Consider the following 18915-nt stretch of genomic DNA (forward strand, 5'->3'; position numbering starts at 1 on the left):
TTCAGATTAATTTCATGGTTCTCAACTTAGATAATGAGTTCCACACTGCGTGGAAAGCTCTGGACAAGGGCATCCCCAAAGTCATGGGCTAATTGAGGCACATTCATAGCACATCACTTTTGATTCAATAGTTGGGGAATTAAAAGTGCATATATGTATTAAAAGCAACCCAATTATATTATGCAGTCGCATGCAAAACTTGCATGCATTTTGAAAGTACTAGAGTAGGCTTCATAAATTGTTTTCATTTGCAGAGGTCAGCTTAAGATTGCACCCTGCCAGGACCCTAGGGCCATTCTCTTTTGATATTTCGGAGACTTCCAAAATGTTTGAGGAACACTAGAAAAATTAATGGGCCTTTTTCATGTTGTAAATGTTTCTGTGAGGAAATTCCAGGATTGCTTTTAATCATCCCCTTTAATTGTGTTAGCATTTTTAGGTGGGGTTTGGGAGAAGGGAGTTAACAATATTACACAACTGATTTTGTGCAGCTGATAGAATTCTAAAGTGTCTGTAAATTGGTTTGATGTACAGGGTCATTTGGCTGTTTTGGAAGTATTCTTGGTTCTGGAGGAAAATGCCTGGCTCTTGGGTTGTAGAATTCTGTGATTGCTCCATTCATGCATTTCTCATATTAACAATGAATTTTCTTTCTCTTTACTTAGTGTTCCCAGGCCCTCTTCTTCCCAGGCTCTATTCTTTCCCACAAGCCACAGTGCATTCACAGATGGTTATGCCTTCATCTACTAGCAGCTGTCTCAAAGTATTTTGAAGAATGAATTCCTAGATGAATAAATGGCACCTCCATCCATCTGCTTACACATACCGCAGACCTAGGAGTCATTTGGAGCATCTGTCTTGCCCTCACCATGCATGTCCTACCTCTCTCCCCACCCCCACCTCCCTCACCATTCTATCAGCAAGTTATTCTATTTTATCTTCTGAATATCTCTGGAATGTGTTCATTTCCCTTCCTTTCTGTCATCCTATCAGGTTTCAAGGCAAGACCCTTTCTACTTAGAGCTAACTAAATAATGGTGATGAGGAAGATGATAAAATTAGGCATCATTGCTGGATTTTTCCCCCCTCTGTGCTGTGCACTTACTGTGAAATAGGTAGTCTTATTATCCGTATTTTATGGCTGAGGAAATATGCTGAGGTTACATAACTTGGCCGGTGCCTCACAGAAACAAGTGGCTGAGCTGGAATTAGAATCCAGGTCTCACTGACCCCAAAGCTGTCTTCTAGCTGCCAGTAATCACAGTGGGACAAATATCAATAAGAATTAATGTTTTTAACAATAATAGCCTTCTTTTGTGTTGCAGGCAGTGGCTCAGGGGCGCACATTTATTTTCTTCTTTTACTCCTGTGAGCCAGATTGGAAAACACTTGTTGCTAGGTTTCTGGGAGGACTGAGAATTCTGTATGTTCTGCTGACCAGCATCATTTGGATTTTAAATGTTGCTATAATAATAATAATAAGCCTGAAACAATATAAATAGGAAATGGAGAGAGACCATGAGGAAAGATGGGGCATGATTTCCATGTATTCTTAGAATTTCTTTAATGTACTTTTGTGTCCACCAGTGTTTATTCTGTAACGAGTCTTTAGTATACCTCAATAGCCATAGAGGATCCCCTTTGGCTTTTTAATGTCTGTACAAGAATATGGTGATAATTATAGTTGCTTTTTTTTCTTTTTTTTTTTTTTTTAAAGATTTCATTTATTTATTCATGAGAGATGCACAGAGAGAGGCAGAGACAGAGGCAGTGGGAGAAGCAGGCTCCCTGCGGAGAGGCCAATACAAGACTTGATCCCAGTACTCCGGGATCATGACCTGAGCCAAAAGCAGATGTACAACCACTAAGCCACCCAGGTGCCCATATAATTGCTCGTTTGTTCCTGTTTGATGTGTTCTGACGCAGAAGACCACTCAGCCCAGAGAGAGAACAGGTGCTGCAGATTAGGAACTCAGGCACTGGAGTCTGAGTTCAAATCCTGACTGCTATTTATTGGTTATATCCACCCGGGATATGTCTGCACCTGTACATGCTGCCTGCATTTATTTGTCAAATGTTTGTTGAGCATCTATTATATGTCATGTGCTGTGTTAGTAGCTGGGGTTATAATGAGGAACAAAAGTAGACCTAGTCCTTGCTTTAGTGGAGCTTATAGTCAATCCAAGACAGAGGTATTAGCCACACAAATGACTTTGGGAAAAGCTTAATGATAGGGGGGTACTTGGTCCTGTGAGAACACAGAACAAGGAAATGACCTGGTACAGCAGGCTTGCTCATTACCTCAGGTTGCATAACTCTGTCAGCCAGTGTATGCAAAACTCTCAGTATATGCCTAGTCCATAATAAGTGCTCAGTAGATGGTACTTCTCCATAACATATGATTAATTTTCCTGGAGAAGGAACCATGGGAACAAATATATTTAATGTAAAGCAACTCATGTGGTTGACTTTTGTCAGTGCCTGGATTTTATATTCCTTTTTTTTTTTTTTTAAAGATTTTATTTATTTATTTGAGAGACAGTAAGGAAGAGAGAGTAGGAGGAGGAGCAGAGGGAGAGAGACAAGCAGACTTCAGAGCCTGATGCGGGGCTGGATCTCACAACCCCAAGATCACAACCTGAGCCACAATCACGAGTCAGCCACTCAACTGACTGAGCCACCTCGGCACCTCTGGATTTTATATTATATGATATAATCCTTTGACCCTCTTTCTTTTCCCTACAAAGAAATGAGTTTGGGATATTTGCTTGGAAGAACCATTCGAGGATAGGCCGCTAATGAAGACATCCAAAAGCAGTCATCTTGTTCCATAGTTCGTTTGAGGATAAAGTGAAACAGAAATAACTAGAAGCCAGGGCCTTTGGGAGCATTGTTTGTTTGGTAAATTTTGATTCATGGTCTCATTAACGCCTCATCAGCCTCTTGACCATTAGTCCGAGCAGGTAGCTCTGTGTAGGGACCTTTATTCTCTGGCAGCCAAGACAGGGTTGTCCTAATGATGATTGGTTTCAGAGTTTCGTAACTGCTGGTCCCCGAATATAAAGCGCTGCAGCATATCTAAACAGATCCTCATTGCTTTCAGCCTGTGTGCAATTTAGCAGCAAGAGATTCCATATCTCACAGCATTCAATAGTCTTACTTAATTAGGAACTGCTTGTGAATCAGGCCAGCTGATGGTCATAACTACTGAAGTGGACATGCTTGCCCTGAACAGGCAGGGAAGTGAAAAGAAATTTCAGTTGTCCTTGGGTAACTGTGAAAGGGACCCAAGATTTGTCAGGGGCACATGTTCTCATTGGCCTTCCTGATCACAGACCTGCCTTCCAGACTATGACATCAGTGAGGCATGGAGAGCCAGTGTGAGGAAAAAGAACTTGAAACTAGGGACATGGTCTCTTGTCTCATTGCTATCTTTCCCCTTATTCCCAGGCATAGATTTTCACTTTGGGAGAAAGAAAATTAAGGCAGTGCTGATTGAATGCTAAAGCAGCTCTTCCTTGAACAGACGCACCAGAATGACTCAGTGCGTGTTCTATGATAACTTTACATGCATGCCCTGCGTTTTATGTACTGAAGAGTATGGTCTTTAAGTCAAACCTCCAAATCCTGACTCTGCCACCTGCTAATGGTGGACTTGTAGCAAGTCGCTTAACCTTAAGAGTCTCTGTTTCCTCGTCTGTAAAATGGGGACAATAGCAGTAGCTATCTTGAAGAATGGGGATGTAATGTACAATGTGATGACTAAACACTGCTGTGTACATTCTTGAGAGTTGCTTAGAGAGGAAATCTTGAAAGTTTTCATTACAAGGAAAAAGCCATTTCCCCCCTTTTTAGGTTTCTGTGAGGTGATGAATAACTAAACTTGGGCTAATCGTTTCACAATATATGTAGATCAAGTCACTATGCTGTGCACTTATACAGTGTTGTCTGTCAATTGTATCTCAATAAAACTGATAGATAAAAAGACTTACAGCTTTAAAAAGTATAAGAGCTTGTGCCTGCAAAGCACTATATACAGAGTCCGGCTAGTAATAAGTGCTAAGTGACCGTTGACTGATTTGTGAGTTCAGTTTTGATGTAGTTTCTGGCTAGGACTTATGACTAAATTTGAGACAGCGGGGTTGGTTCAAAAGGTAGAAGACACAAATTATATATATCTCTCTCTGGGACACAGTAAAGCTTTAATAAATATTGGTTTCTTTCCAGTTCCAGTCATGTTGGCATTAAATTAATAAGACAACCAAGGCTGAACTGGGCAAATATGAAGTAGATCTATGATGGTAATTATTAACATTTGTATCACTTTAGAACTTAAAAAGCTCTTTCAACATACATGCCTTTCATAAATCCTTACAACATACATTATCGTATTTAATCTATGTAGTAGTCCTGGCAATCAGGGAGGTAGGGAAATTTTTTAAAATTCTTTTTTGTCTGTTTGTTCATATATTCTTTTTTAAAAAATTTTTATTCATTTAGTCATGAGAGACACACAGAGAGAGAGGCACAGACACAGGCAGAAGGAGAAGCAGGCTCCATGTAGGGAACTTGACGTGGAACTCGATCCCGGATCTCCAGGATCACACCCTGGGCTGAAGGCGGCGCTAAACTGCTGAGCCACCCGGGCTGCCCTTGTTCATATATTCTTTCCGTCATCCAGCCAATGCATGTGAGTACCTGTAATATGTCAAGTGCTCTGCTCATCCTAGTGAACCAAATAGGTGGGAATTGTGTTCCTACAGTCCTGACTTGGGGGATCTTCCAAATGTACATCTTAGCAGATGAAAAGGTGATATGGGCAAGGTAGGTATTTCTAGTGATTAATATTTTATAGATGAAAAAAAAAAAACACTGTAATTTAGACCAGCTGGTAAATGACATAACCAGATCTCAAACTCTAAATCCCATGTCCTTTCCAGTGGATCCCACTCCCTGCCTCATAGAATATATAATTTAGAGCAAATGCTAGACATAGCCTGGTATAGTCATTTATTTTACAGAGTAAAGGTGCTGAGGCTTAAATTGAGTGAATAGTTTGTTCAGGACCATCCTGCTTTAGGAGTTCTCTGTTCCTAAGAGGAAAACTTTTGATGGCATGCTAAATCTTTGCATGTGTATAGCCTGTTCTGCCTACAGCCTAACTGCATTGTATTGGTAGTGATTAGTTAATAAACTTTGTGTTATCAAAATTTGAGCGTAAAGTGTTTGTTCTGGGGGACATAGGCACTAGAGACTTTCAGACTGGCAAATCAGAGGTTTTTGTTTTTTTTTGGTTTTTCCTAGAAAGAACTTAAGAAATAAGAATGTTGCTTTATGGCCATAAAACCTAAAGGCTACTGAGCAAATCCAGCATTTTATAACATGTAGCTTTCTTTCAAGAGTAAGGGACTTTTACTTCTTGTCACCCCAACACTATCATTATGTGTTTAGACCTTGATCACCCACTGTTATGGGAGATCGAGCTTGAGCCAGTCAAGCAAAGCAGTTGCATTTTGTAGATGCCGTAGTTTCTTCCTTCACAGTGTGGTGCCAGTCCCCTGTGGTGATTGAGTTTTAATCAAGGCAGTTGGAGAGCCTGCTCTGGGCCAGACCCTATTCTAGGCACAAAAATGAACAGAAATGACCATGCCCTGGCTCTGCTTTCCATGCCCTGATGTAGCCTGTTTTCTACTTGGGGTAGATAATGATGGAAGGGAGAGAGGGTGGGAGGAAGGAAGGAAGGCAGGAAGAAAGGAAGGATGGATAATTATGCCAGGTAGTGATAAAGGCTGTGAGGAATTATCAAGCAGGGTAAGGTGAAGAGAGTAAAGGGGTGGATGTGGGGCTGGCTCATATGCTCTTTTATTTATTTTTAAAAAAGATTTATATATTTATTAGAGAGAGAGAGCCCTAGTGGCAGAAGGGGCAGAGGGAGAAGGGAGAGAGAGAATCTCAAGCAGACTCCCAGCTGAGTGCTGAGCCTGAAGTGGGGCTCTATCCCACAACCCTGAGGTCATGACCTGCGCTGAAATCAAGAGTCAGTTGCTTAACTGACTGAACCACGTAGGCACCCCATTGTCTACTCTTTTAGATAGGGTGATCTATGAGGGCCTCTCAGGATTACATCAAAGATGGGACTGTAGTGAGGGAGTAGCCATATGCCTGCCTGGAGAAAAAGTATCTAAGGTAGAGGGAGCAGCAAGTACAAAGGTCCTGAGATAGAAACATACCAGATCCATTGGAGGAGTAAGGAGGCCTGTGAGGCTGGAAGAAAGAGTGATAGTTGTAGAAGCCTGAGAGACCAGTGCTAGAAGGACCTTGTAGATGGGTGGGATGAGAAGACAGGTTTTTGGCCGGAGGAGGGATGTGATCTGACTTAGGTTTAAGAGGTTCTTGAGTGGGAATAGTCAGTGCAGGAGCATACGCAGAAGCTGAGACTGGTAGGGAATTATTACAGCCATCCAGCCAAGACATGGTGGTGACTTGACTTGGGAAGTAGAGGTGGAGTTGGCAAGAAATGGTTGGATTCTGATAATCTTTTAAAAGTCCAGCTGCAAGGATGTGCTGATGAGCTCCAACACGATTGGCTTATACAACTAGAAGAATAGGGCTGACTTTTGGGGAACACTGTAGTTTTTGTGCTCAGTAGTGTGTCTGTGTGAAAGACATGGGTACATACTGGAGGTTATTCCTTCAAATCAGAGGGTGCAGGGAAATGCTTATGACACACATTTGGACACAAATGTGTATAGGATTGTAAAATATGTCCTCTCCTCCCCTTTGTGCGTCCTCTCACCCCCATACACCTGTGACATCTCTTCTTAGCTATTCTCCACCTCTGATAAAATGTCTTCTGGGGAGAGGGCCAGTCACTTAGTACTTCTGTGATTTTAAGTCAGTATGATACTTCTCCTAGGTATATTTGTATTTAAACCTTACTTGGAACTTTCTGATGACACACAGATTTCACTTTTATGCTAACTTGAATCTTTGACAGTGTTGCCTAGAGAGCTGTGCTGAGGAAGTTTGTAAAGCTGCTTCCAGGCTCAGCAGGGAAGAGAAAAACTTGGTAATAAGCTGCCACCCCATTGACTAGGAGTGGCATCCCATCTGTGCCTAGTGTTTGATACCTAGCTCGGCTGCCACAAAAGAACATCTTTTTGTCCGATCTCTCCCCTCTTGGAGGGATTTTAGACATCAGCAAGCAGGCAGAGGAAATATTTTTTTCTTTTCCCTTTTTGAGCACTTGCCTCTGAAATCACACCAAGGAGGCCACTGGCCCAAAGATCAGATGATAACATCTAAAGATTTTGATGAGTTACATGATATAAGGAATTTTTTACCTTAATGGGCAAGCCCTTTGCCAGGTCAAAATCCATTTTTTTTCTCTAGCATTCATCGCTGCCAAGTGTACTATAATTGACATTCATTTGTGCTGTGTCCTATCTCCCCCACTAGAGTGTGAGCGCCACAGGGCTTTTGCCTGGTTCAATGCTGTTTTCCTCTGTGCCCAGAACAGTGGCTCTAGGAAGTATGTGTTGAATGATTGTTGAATGAAAAGATGCCTAAAGAAGCCTTAAGTGGTAGCCCAGAATTAAAGTAAATGATTACTAAGGAACAATACTGTTTTGAGAGCTGGAAGCTCCTATTAGAATAAAAATCTCTGTAGCTAAGTGGCTTAATGAGCATCGTTAGAGTAATAATAATAATCATAATAGCTCTTCTTGAATACTTCTGTGTGCCTAACCCTAGGCTATTTGCCTGATGCTCATTGTCTTCCTTGGAAAGTAGGTCCTCATTTGTTAGGTGTAGAAATTCATTGCCCAAGGATACACTGCTACGAACTAGAGGATTCCAAAGCTAAAAAGAAAACACTAAGACTTCTCCAAATGGGAAGTCTTCCCTCCTGTCTGGTTAATTGGAACATTTTCTCACAGAGCCATTCAAGACCATTGGAAAAGGCAAAAAGAACAAACTTCTGGGTAAGTGGGAGGTTTGGCTGCTTTTCGCCATTGTCATAACCCAAAGGTTAGGGGAGTCTGGAAGTGCCTTCAGATTGGTTCATTGTTTTTGTTTTTTTCTGCTAATCTTTGGTAAGAAAAAACCTGTCCTTGTCAGCACAGCCTTTTCCCAAACATGTTGACATGCTGTATGTGAAGATCCCAAGTGAGTATCAAGTAAAGAGAAAAGGGTAGTCTCAAAGGCCCTACACCCAAACCCCTGCTTTTGAGGAAAAATAGGTGGTTGGTGGAGAGGGAGACCTGGGGTTAAGGAAGAGCAGATCCCACACTTTGTTGCTTTGTGCCAAGTCCTTGGAGCACTTTGATGATTGTTATTGTAATATTCTCTTTTAAATTGACTCACTTCTATCTACTTATTTAAAACAGGATTTGTGAACCCCACCATGAATGGAAAATCATAGATACATAATAACAAGATATATATATATAGCAATGATAATAAGGTCATATATATAGTGAAAATAAGGCCACATTATTTCATATTTTAAAATTGAAAATTAAAAATAATGAAGTATCAATCTAATGTACAGACTGGAAAATAGGTTTCCCTGGCAGCAGAGTGAGACTGTTAATGATTATCTATCAATAAGATCATATGTAGCTCCTTGTCACTTAGTTTCAAGAAAAAAAAAAGTTTTTTTTTTTTGAGCTTTGATGCTAATCAGTACCAAGGATCCTAACATATATGCATATAAAACTATATGTGGGGCACCTGGGTGACTCAGATGGTTAAGCATCTGCCTTTTGCTCAAGTCATGATGCTGAGGTGCTGGAATCAAGCCCCATGTTAGGGTCCCTGCTGAGCAGGGAGTCCACCTCTCCCTCTCCTTCTGCCCCTCATGCCTGCTCAAGCTCTCTCACTCTTATACATTTTCTCTCTCTCAAATAAATAAATAAAATCTTAAAACCTATGTGGAATATTTATGAATATATTGTGCATGTATCAGACATATTGTATATATAGAAAAAGATCCATAGTAATTTTTAAAAACCAGGTTGTAATTTAACTTTTTAATTTTTAAAAAGATTTAAAAATTTTATTTATTATTTTAGAGAGAGAAAGAGAAATGTGGGGATGGGCAGAGGGAGAGGGAGCGAAAGTCTTAAGCAGACTCCACATTGAGTGTGGAGCCCCACGTGGGGCTCGATTGTAGGACTCGATCTCAGGACTCAGTTTCATGACCCTGAGTTGAATCCTTAGCCAACTGCACCACCCAGGCACCTCTGATTTAACTTTTTAATTCTGATTGGTGGCCCTTTGATTATGGGGACCTGGGCAAGAGGCAATAAGGTAAGTCACCAATTTCCGTTTGGCTCAGGTCAGGAGTGCTTCTCTGAGTAGTTCCTGTGGAAAAAGTAATTTAAGAAGCTTGTGAAATAAATCCTGCTTTTTCCAGCTCACTCTTCCCAAGCCCTTCTGTTACAAGACTGACTCAGCTCAACAATGTGGAGAGAAAAGCAGCCCACACTTCCTTCACAGGAAACGTGGATGGATGTCCATCCATACAACTTTAAAACACTTTCTATTCCACCAGTGGGGAACACTGTCCTAAACTTACTAGCTATCCTCTGCTTGCTGTGTGGACTGAGCCTGACATTGCTCTAAGCAACTATAATAAAGTGAACTGGTTCGATATTGGCCTACTGCATCCCAAGGCTCTTATCATTCTGCTACCAGAAAGTTCACCTATTCAAAATTCATTCTTAGGAGCACTGACCTTAGTGTTTTTCCTCTGTAAAGGTATAACTTAAGAATAATCTTTGTTAGATTATGGCAGGATCTTTGTGCTTCCATCACACAATCAATTAGACATTTTGCAAGGCTGAGGCATTATTATTATCACAGGCAGATGGTGAAATGTTACTCCATCCTTCTGTGCCTGCTTTAACTTCCCTGCACAACATCATTTAGGGGGTTTCTGTACAAATTGCAGTTTATTTGGAAAAGATTTAAAGCCCTGAGGCTTTGGCAAGAAGCTCTGGGTTATGAGCGCATCTACTTTATCTGTCAGTAGCAGAAAGGGCACCTCTGATTAATACTGATTTTGCCCTGCAAGCCAGGTAGAGAGCAGATGAAGTCTTTGTTTCTTCAGTACTGTTCTGGGGTAAGAAAAACTTGGAGATTTACCTACCTGCAGTCCCTGGAAGAAGGTTAAAGTGGGCATCCACCTAAGGATGGAGGGATTCCTTGCAGTGGGCTTCCCTGTGGAATAAGGTAGAGAATTTATGAACCCAAACTCAAGGGGATTGCCTCAAAAGAGAGAAGGGCACTTGGGGCCAGAATCTACTTTACTCTGAAAAGAGGGGACAAGCATCATAAACACAGTAAAGGTAGTGGCCGGAAGGGTGCAGGATGACCCTGAGGGGATCTAGGGTGGAGGCTTGATAGAATGACAGGCTGCAGAGATGATATTTTTGTGTTTTGTTTTGTTGTTGCTTCAGCAGCTACTGGGAGGTTGGGCAAATGGGTGGATGAGGAAGGATTTTAGGTTGCTTTGCTGTGTAATGCATGGGTACATCCCTGGAGTCACTCTTTGTGGTTAGATGGTCAGGCAGGAAGAAGCATTTAGGGAAATCTCAGGGGAGTTCCCTGGGAGATTATCAGAGGAGGGAAGTTTGAATGAGGCTTTCACATGGTAAAGGAGGCTTCCTGGTCAGATTTATAGCTACTTCTCCTGTCCGCTTTTTGACAGTACAGATTTTATTATAGAGGATGCATGGGAATCAGAGAGTCCTCCGGCTGGGCAGGTAATACATGGATAGTATAATCAGAGAATCCCTGCAATTTTTCTGATAGTGTATGTCATGTGGGATTAGAGAAGGCTCAAGGCTCAAGCCATCTACCACCCTCTGGGGATGGAACAATCTACGCGGAACCATCACCATGCAAGCTGACTCAGTGAGCAGGTACTGTGTGCTGGGAGCCAGGCTAAACTTACCTTGTCTCATTTTACTCCTCATGAGGTCCTTTTAGGTGGATACTGTGAGCACTCCAACCTGGCAGGTGAGACTCAAAGAGATTATCGTTCACTTGGTCTCCAAGACTCCCCTGCCAGTTAGTGACAGAGGCAGAATTCAGACTCCCACATCTGAGTTCTTAGTCCCAAGTACTGTCGCTTTTGCATTATAATGACCTGTTCAGAAATTCTACATCACAGTTATTATTTTCTATCGAAAAATGTGCAGATCTTCCTTGACTTACAGCAGGCTTATATCCTGATAAACCCACCATAAGCTGAACACATTGTAAGTTGAAAATGCATGTAATACATCTCACCTATCGAACACCAGAGCTTAGCCTAGCCCACCGTAATATGCTCAGACCACTTACATTAGCCTACAGGTGGGCACAGCCATCTAACTCCAAGTCTCGTTTTGAACATCTCATGTAATTTATTGAGTGCCGTACTGCAAGTGAAAAACAGCATGGTTGTGTGGATACAGAATGGTTATAAGTGTGTTGCTCATTGACCCTTGTGATCGCAGGGCTGCCTGGGAGCCGAGCTGCTACTGCCCCACATCATGAGACAGGATCCTATGCATATAGCCAGCCTGGGAAAAGATCCAAATTATAAATTTGAAATATGGTTTCTCCTTAATGTGCATCGCTTTCACACTACTATAAAGGTGAAAAATAACAAGTCGAACCATGGTAAGGCAGGGACTGTCTGTGTTCCTCTAACCCAGTGGTCTTTAACCAGTTTGGATCCTCTTCTGGAGAAAAATAACATAAAAAATGAATATACATGCATATGTATATGTGTGTATATAAAATATGTTATATATATGTTAAAATATAAATAAATATAAATAAATAAATAAATCTGAAAAAATTTTTGGAGATTTTGAGGATTCCAGTTGAGAACACCTGCACTGCAGGAAAGACTGGAGCTCTGAGTCTGGTTCCGGATAGCTTCCTTATAAGAGTGAACTAAATTGCTGGAGTTAAACTCTTGTAAGCATTTCCAACTAACCAAGTCAAACTTCAAAAAATGGGCAGTTGGTCTACCCTGTAATAACTGTTTACTTACTAAGCATGTAACGATTAGGGTTGATAGCAGATACATACACTGGTGCAATCCTACTGGTGGTACCAGTGGGCATCCTGTGTGTCATTCCTGCTAACACCCTTGTAAGGGAGATGGTATCATGCCCATTTTACATTTTGCTCATGAGCTTATGTGTGACAGAAGCCTAATTCTAAATCCGCTGCTCTCATTCCTTCTCTTGTCCTGGCTCTGAATGGACCTCCCTTTCCAAATCCTTTACAGGTTGTATATTATATCCCATTGCTTTCTCTCTCTCTCTCTCTCTCTCTCTCTCTCTCTCTCTCTTTCTCTCCTGTTTCTTAACCTGGGCATATTGACATTTTGTTCCAATGCATTCTGTTGGGGGCAGTGGGGGTGGGGAGGCAGGCTGGGGTGTACATTGCAGAATGTTTAGCTGTATCCCTACACTCTGTGCACTGGATGTCAGAAGAATCTGCCCCCCCTACCCCGGTTGTGACAATGATGGATGTCTCCAGACATTGCCAGATGTCCTCTGGGGAGCAGAATCACTGTTGAGAGCTATCTCTTTTTCCCTCCCCACGCCCAGCCCTTATGCATATAAATATTAACATTATCACTGAGAGCTTACAATGTGCCAGATAAAGTGTCAAGCACATTCCATGCATTATCTCAATAAACCCTCACAGGGTCCCATCATCTTATTCATTTCATAGGTGAGTGAGTCCTGCATGTTTCAGCAGATTAGTAACTTGCCCAGAGTCACACAACTGCCAAGGGTGGAGCTGGCATTTGTCTCAGCTCTGTGTGCCTCTAGAGCCCTGGGCTTTATGAGAAATGTTTTCACCAAACTACTTCGTTATTTGGAGTCCAAATTAATCAGAACCTGAATATTTTCATTGTTTGGGATTTGTTCAGCCAGGGAGCTGGAAGAAAAGTTTAATGGAATTGTAGGTCATCATATTTCTTTATCATTTATTATGTTTATACCAGTGCTTTTTATTGTTAATCCTTTCTCACTAAAACAACAACATCAACAAAAAAATTATCAAAACAAAATCTTGCTTTAAGTCTAATTTCTGAACATAAATCTCTTCTTCAACATAAAAAATAAAATGATTTCTTTATAAGGGAACAACTTCGTCTCTAAGTCATCTTTAGACAGCAGTTTTCAGTGGGTGCTTCACGGGCTTCTTAACAACACAAATCATTGCTAAATAACTTGACCATAAAGGCAATGGATTTCTTGGAAATTCTAATAGGAAAGTTTTCAACAAAATAATTTCTTTTTGACAAGCAGCATAGTTTTTAAAAGGGAACATGTGCATTTTAGAGCTCTGGGGACTTGTTTTTTTTTTCCTCTCAAAGTGAATTTTAACAATAACTTTACAAGATAATAACATGTATTAAAACAACATATTTTAAAAGAGTCTGATAAAGAGAGAAGAGGGTGCAGCCTTAATTGGCCTTGATGTAGTAGGTTCTTGAGGTGGGCATTTGGTATTTGTACCAAATACCCTTCTGCTTGGGACCTGTGGGTTTTCCCTTGCAGAACAAACTTCCACACAGCATGCAGTATTATTGAGGCTGTCACTCAAACATCTTGCCCTCCCCTAGCCAAGAGTTGGTCATGTGACCATGGCAGCTCTCTCTGGCTCACTCACTCTCCAGGGATTCTGAATCTTGAGTACTTTGATCCCAGGATGGAAAATGGTTGCAGCTGATGCCTCCTGATGGTGGTAGCCTGAAGAACTGACTGCCTATTATTCCTAGTGACCTGGTTCCTGTGGCTTCTAACACTGCTTTAGTTTCACTTTTTTTGTTTGTTTGTTTGTTTTGTTTTGTTTTGTTTTGTTTTGTTTTAGAGAGAGAGGGAGGGTTGGAGCGCTAGGGAGAGAATCTTAGGCAGGCTACACACCCAGTGCAGAGCCCAATGTGAGGCTCGATCTCACAGCCCTGAAATTATAACCTGAGCTGAAATCAAGAGACGCTTAACAGACTGAACCACCCAGGTGCCCCTAATTTTACTTACTTTTAGGAGCCATTCTGTACACATGGGGTAAGTTTCTTATCCACTTTGCCATAGTTAGGTAGGATAACTTGTGTTGTTTAATCACCAAACAATCTAAACTAATACACTGATTTGATGATTACGGTGATGGTGAGGAGGAAGAGGAGAGTAGCTGGATGAGGAGGGAGAGCACAGTAATAGTAACAGCTACTAACATTTATTTGCTATTTAGTTTAATTTTATTAGGTAGGTATTGACACATTCCTCTGCCTTACACATGAAGAATCTGAGACAAAGGTTACGTGTCTTGCTTCAGTTATATTAAGTGGCGAAGCCAGGATTTGAACCCAAGTGTGATTTTGAGAGCCCAAACTCCTAACTGCTACACTAATTGAGATGTAGAGAGGACATACTGAAAGCATACATTCATATTAGGTCGATTTTTGACTTCATAAGTTATTTTTCAATCTCAAGAGGGGACCATTTCTCCTCTATGTGTTGCACAATGCAAAACAAGCTGCAAAATGTAAATGCTTTTCTCTTGCCTCTGTGTGGTAAATTAGAATAATTATTGTTAGTTAAGGGACATGAATGAAATGTCTTTATCAACCACCAAGTTAAATGGAGTTTCTGTTTTTAAACCACAGAAGATAATGCTGTCTTGACAGATTGTGAGTGACAGAAAGAGAAGTGTTTTCAGCGGGATCCAAATGGAGATGTTGTTGGAGAAAGCATAAGTTGCAAAATCAGAAAACTCCGGGGGTTTGGTATGGAGCTGTGTCATCAGTGCATCTTTCTTCTTTTAGTTCCTGAGATAAGATAATTTCGTACTTTCTTTTTCTTGTTGATTTTAAAATGAGTGGCCACAAAGAAGGGGTGGGGGAGAAGGAAATACTCATAGACAAACCATTGTTGCTGGCGATATGTGCCAGTACTAATGGGCTTCACACCTTATTTTTGTCATTAAATGGTTCTTTGATGTAATTCTAAATATGTCATCTACTTCCTTCTTATTATCATCGGTGCCTATATCCATCCATTTATATTCCCCTCCTCTTTATCTCTATGTATATACTCACACACTCACAATCTCAGCCACACAGATATATATACTCTCTCTCCTAAATGCAGCTGCACAATAGAATATACCTATCGGTTGAAAGGCCAGTGCCATCTGGAATTTCACCCATTGGCTATGTGATGAATTTGGCAAAACTTCTTTTTCATGTGATAGAAATCCCCAACAGACTGAGAATCACCTCAGTTTCTGTATCATTTCAAGCCATTCCTATGAGGGTAGAATCTTGGGGAAAATCTGCCTGGAAGGGGCACTACTCCTTGCATATTCAGTTCAAATATAGTAAAAGTGGACAACAGAAGTGACTCTGATAAGAATCCTTGGCCGTGAATATGAGGTCTTGGAATTTTGAAAGGGTCTTAAGAGTTACCAGTCCAAATGATTCTCAGATTTTGAGACTAGTAAAACCTTACCCCCTAAAATTAAGGATTGGTGTTACTTTGTCCGCTTCTAGTTTTGCCCCCTAAAAAGGATAGGAATGAGAAAACTATCATTCATTGTTCTTTCAGAAGAGATTGCCTTTTAGATACTAAAAGAGTGGAAGGCATAATCTTGCAATTTAAATGCTCAAGTATGGTTAGCTTTATAAAAACCTCACAATTTTGTCTCTATTTTTGTCATTTTGTCACTGATGAATGAAAAACTATCACGGGTTAGTGTTAGTCTTTTAACTGGCTTTTAGAAACCACTGATTTAATCCAAGCTTCATTTGATACTTGTTTCTCTAAAGACCTTTTTAAAAAAAATTTATGTATATAATATATATGTTATATATTATATATTATATGTTATATTTTTTTTAAGAGAGAAAGAGAGCATAAGCTCATGCTCGGGAGCAGAAGCAGAGGGAGAGAGAGAATCTCAAACAGACTAAATGCTGAGTGTGAAGTCCAACATGGAGCGCGATCTCAGGACCCCAAAATTAAGACCTGAGGTAAAATCAGGAATCGGATGCTTAACAACTGACTGAGCCACCCAGGTGCTCCTCTAAAGATTTCTTACAAAGGAATATTCCACTTATACTTGAATGCTTCCAGTGAAGTGGAACTTATTATTTATAAAAACAATCCATTCTGTTTTTGGACAGCACTGTTGAAATTTCTTATGCCAAATTGAAATCTCTGTACTTATAGCTTCTTCCACTCATTAGTCATGTGGGGTTGATTTGGGGCCTGAATAGTTAAAGATGGAATCTCTTTATGCACAATGAAACTTTGAATTGACAACTGCTATCTTGTCCCTCCTTTCCCCAAAGCTGTAGTCTCCACCCTTGTATCTATATTCCTTCTATAATTCATTTCTGATTATGTGCCTAATTTAAAAATACGTACTTTATTAAAATTTCTTTTGTTTGAGTACAGTTGAAATACAGTGCTACAATAGTTTTGGGTATACAACATATTGATTTAACATCTCTATATGTTATGCTATGCTCATGACAAGAGTAACTACCATCTGTTACTATACAACAATATTACGATATCATTGACTGTATTCCCCCTGCTCTGCCCTTTATTCCTGTGACTTCTTCATTCCTTAACTGAAAACCTGTATCTCCCACTCCCATTCATCCATTTTTGCCTACCCCCTCACCCTTTCCCTCTGGCAACCATCAATTTGTTCTCTGCATGTATAGGTCTGATTCTGCTTTTTTGTTTATTCATTTATTTTCTTTCTTAGATTCTACATATGAGTTAAATCATATGGTATTTTTCTAAGTCTGACTTATTTCACTTAGCATAGTACCCTTCTAGGTCCATCTATGTTGTTGGAAATGGTAAGATCTCAACCTTTCTGATGACTGCATAATATTCTTTTATATATATAGGGGTGCATATATCTTTACGAGTTAGTGTTGTTTTCTTTGGATGAATACCCAGTAGCGAAATTCCTGAATCCTATGGTATTTCAATTTTTAATTTTTTGAGGAACCTCTCTACTGTTTTCCACAGTGGCTGTACCAGTTTGCATTCCTACTAGTAGTACACAAGAGTTCCTGTTTCTCTAAATCCTTACCAACACTGGTTATTCCGTATGTTGTTGATTTTAGCCATTCTGGCTAGTGTGAAGTGATAGCTCATTGTGGTTTTGATTTGCATTTCCCTGATGGTTAGTAATGTCGGACATTTTTTTTTCATGCGTCTGTTGGCCATCTGTGTGTCTTCTTTGAAAAAATGTCCATTCAGATCCTCTGCCCATTTTTAATGAGATTTTTTTTTTAGTATTGAGAATTTTTAAAAATTATTAAAAATTGTTTACTGTGATATAATATGTATAACATAAACTTTACCATTTTTATGGTTCTGTGGCATTAAGTACATTCATATTGCTGTGCAACCCTTACCACCATCCTTCTCCAGGACTTCTTTATCTTCTTCAACTGAAACTCTGTACCAATTCAACAGTGAATCCTCTTAACACCCTCCCTGCAACCCATCACAACCACCATTCTACTTTCTGCTTCCGTAAATTGACTACTGTAGGAACCTCATATGAGTAGAATCATAAAATTTTTGCCCTTTTGTGACTGCCTTATTTCTAAACTCAGTATAGTGTCCTCAAGGTTCAACCAGGTTGTAGTATATATAAAAATTTCCTTCCGTTTTAAGGTTTAATCTATTCCATGTATATACCACATTTTGTTTACCTATTTATCTATTGATCAATAAATGTTTAGTTGCCTGATTATGTGATCTTTTTTTTTTTTTTTATGATTATGTGATCTTGAATACACACACTCCAATCTATTAAAACTCATTTTACATTGCTGAGCTTAGAGCTATATAAACTGCTTCAGGAGTGGTTTGCTGGCTTCAGGTAGCAAAGGAGTCATTCTGCAGGCATGTGTGAATTGCATATTATGTACAGATCCATTAGGCACTGTGAGCTCTGCTGAAATGAGTCAGCTCTGGAGTCTAATCCTTGGCTTAACTCTTAAGTGTAGTGGATGGATATACATATTTATTTATTTTAAATAGACTTAATTATTTTAAATGTTATGAATCATGGAACTGATTGATTCTTTGTAGTGGCTGTTAGAAAGCCTAAGTCAAATTTAGCAAGTATACAGGACTTCAAAGCATGAATGTAAAAATTCCATTTATTTATTTGTTTGTTTGTTTATTTTTAAAGTAGGCTCCACATCCAATGTGGGACTTAAACTCAGGAACTTGATTTCAAGAGTCACATGTCTACCAACTGAGAACCAGGTGCCCTGGATATACATGTTTCTAAATTGCCATGTGGACACTGTCATTAGAGAATCAAAGATGACTTGATGCTAGAATTGAGAGGAAGCACTTAAAGCTTCCAGTCGAGAGGATAAGGTAGCTCTCTCTTGGAGAAGTTCTGCTTCTCAGGCTCTAAAAAAGTATAGCTCTGTGGACATATAGAGAAATGCAGGAAAGATATTCCTGGTGGAGGAAGTAGCATGAGCCAAGGAGCACAGTGTGAAACTGCAGGACATGTTCCACACTGTTGCCTTATTTTTTGACTTTCCCCTGCTATATAGGATGTTTGCACAGTGGTGCTCCCTTGCTAATCCATGGGACCTGTGTGGTTTTCCTCTGTCTGTAGCGCTGTGAGTTATTTTTTATTCTGAGATTTTGTGCTTCCTCTCATTTGGAGAAATTAAAATTAAAATTAGTTAAAATTAAAATGATGAGGTTGATAAATGATATTTTTATTTGGTTTTCATGTTTTGATTGGTCAAGTAAAAACCTGGTGACTCAGACTGCTGTCTCTGTTTTTAACGTGGCTCTTCTGGAGTGGTGAAGGCAGAACAACTAGATATTATGA

The 18915-nt window shown here is 40.0% G+C and overlaps 1 protein-coding gene across 1 annotated transcript in view; it reads left to right on the forward strand.

The window, feature by feature from the left end:
* Positions 1 to 18915, forward strand: part of FHIT (fragile histidine triad diadenosine triphosphatase) — a 1445250-nt gene that overhangs the window by 112920 nt on the left and 1313415 nt on the right. The window lies entirely within an intron of this gene.

This window comes from Canis lupus, chromosome 20, assembly GCF_011100685.1.
Source record: "Canis lupus familiaris isolate Mischka breed German Shepherd chromosome 20, alternate assembly UU_Cfam_GSD_1.0, whole genome shotgun sequence".
NCBI classification, from domain to species: domain Eukaryota; kingdom Metazoa; phylum Chordata; class Mammalia; order Carnivora; family Canidae; genus Canis; species Canis lupus.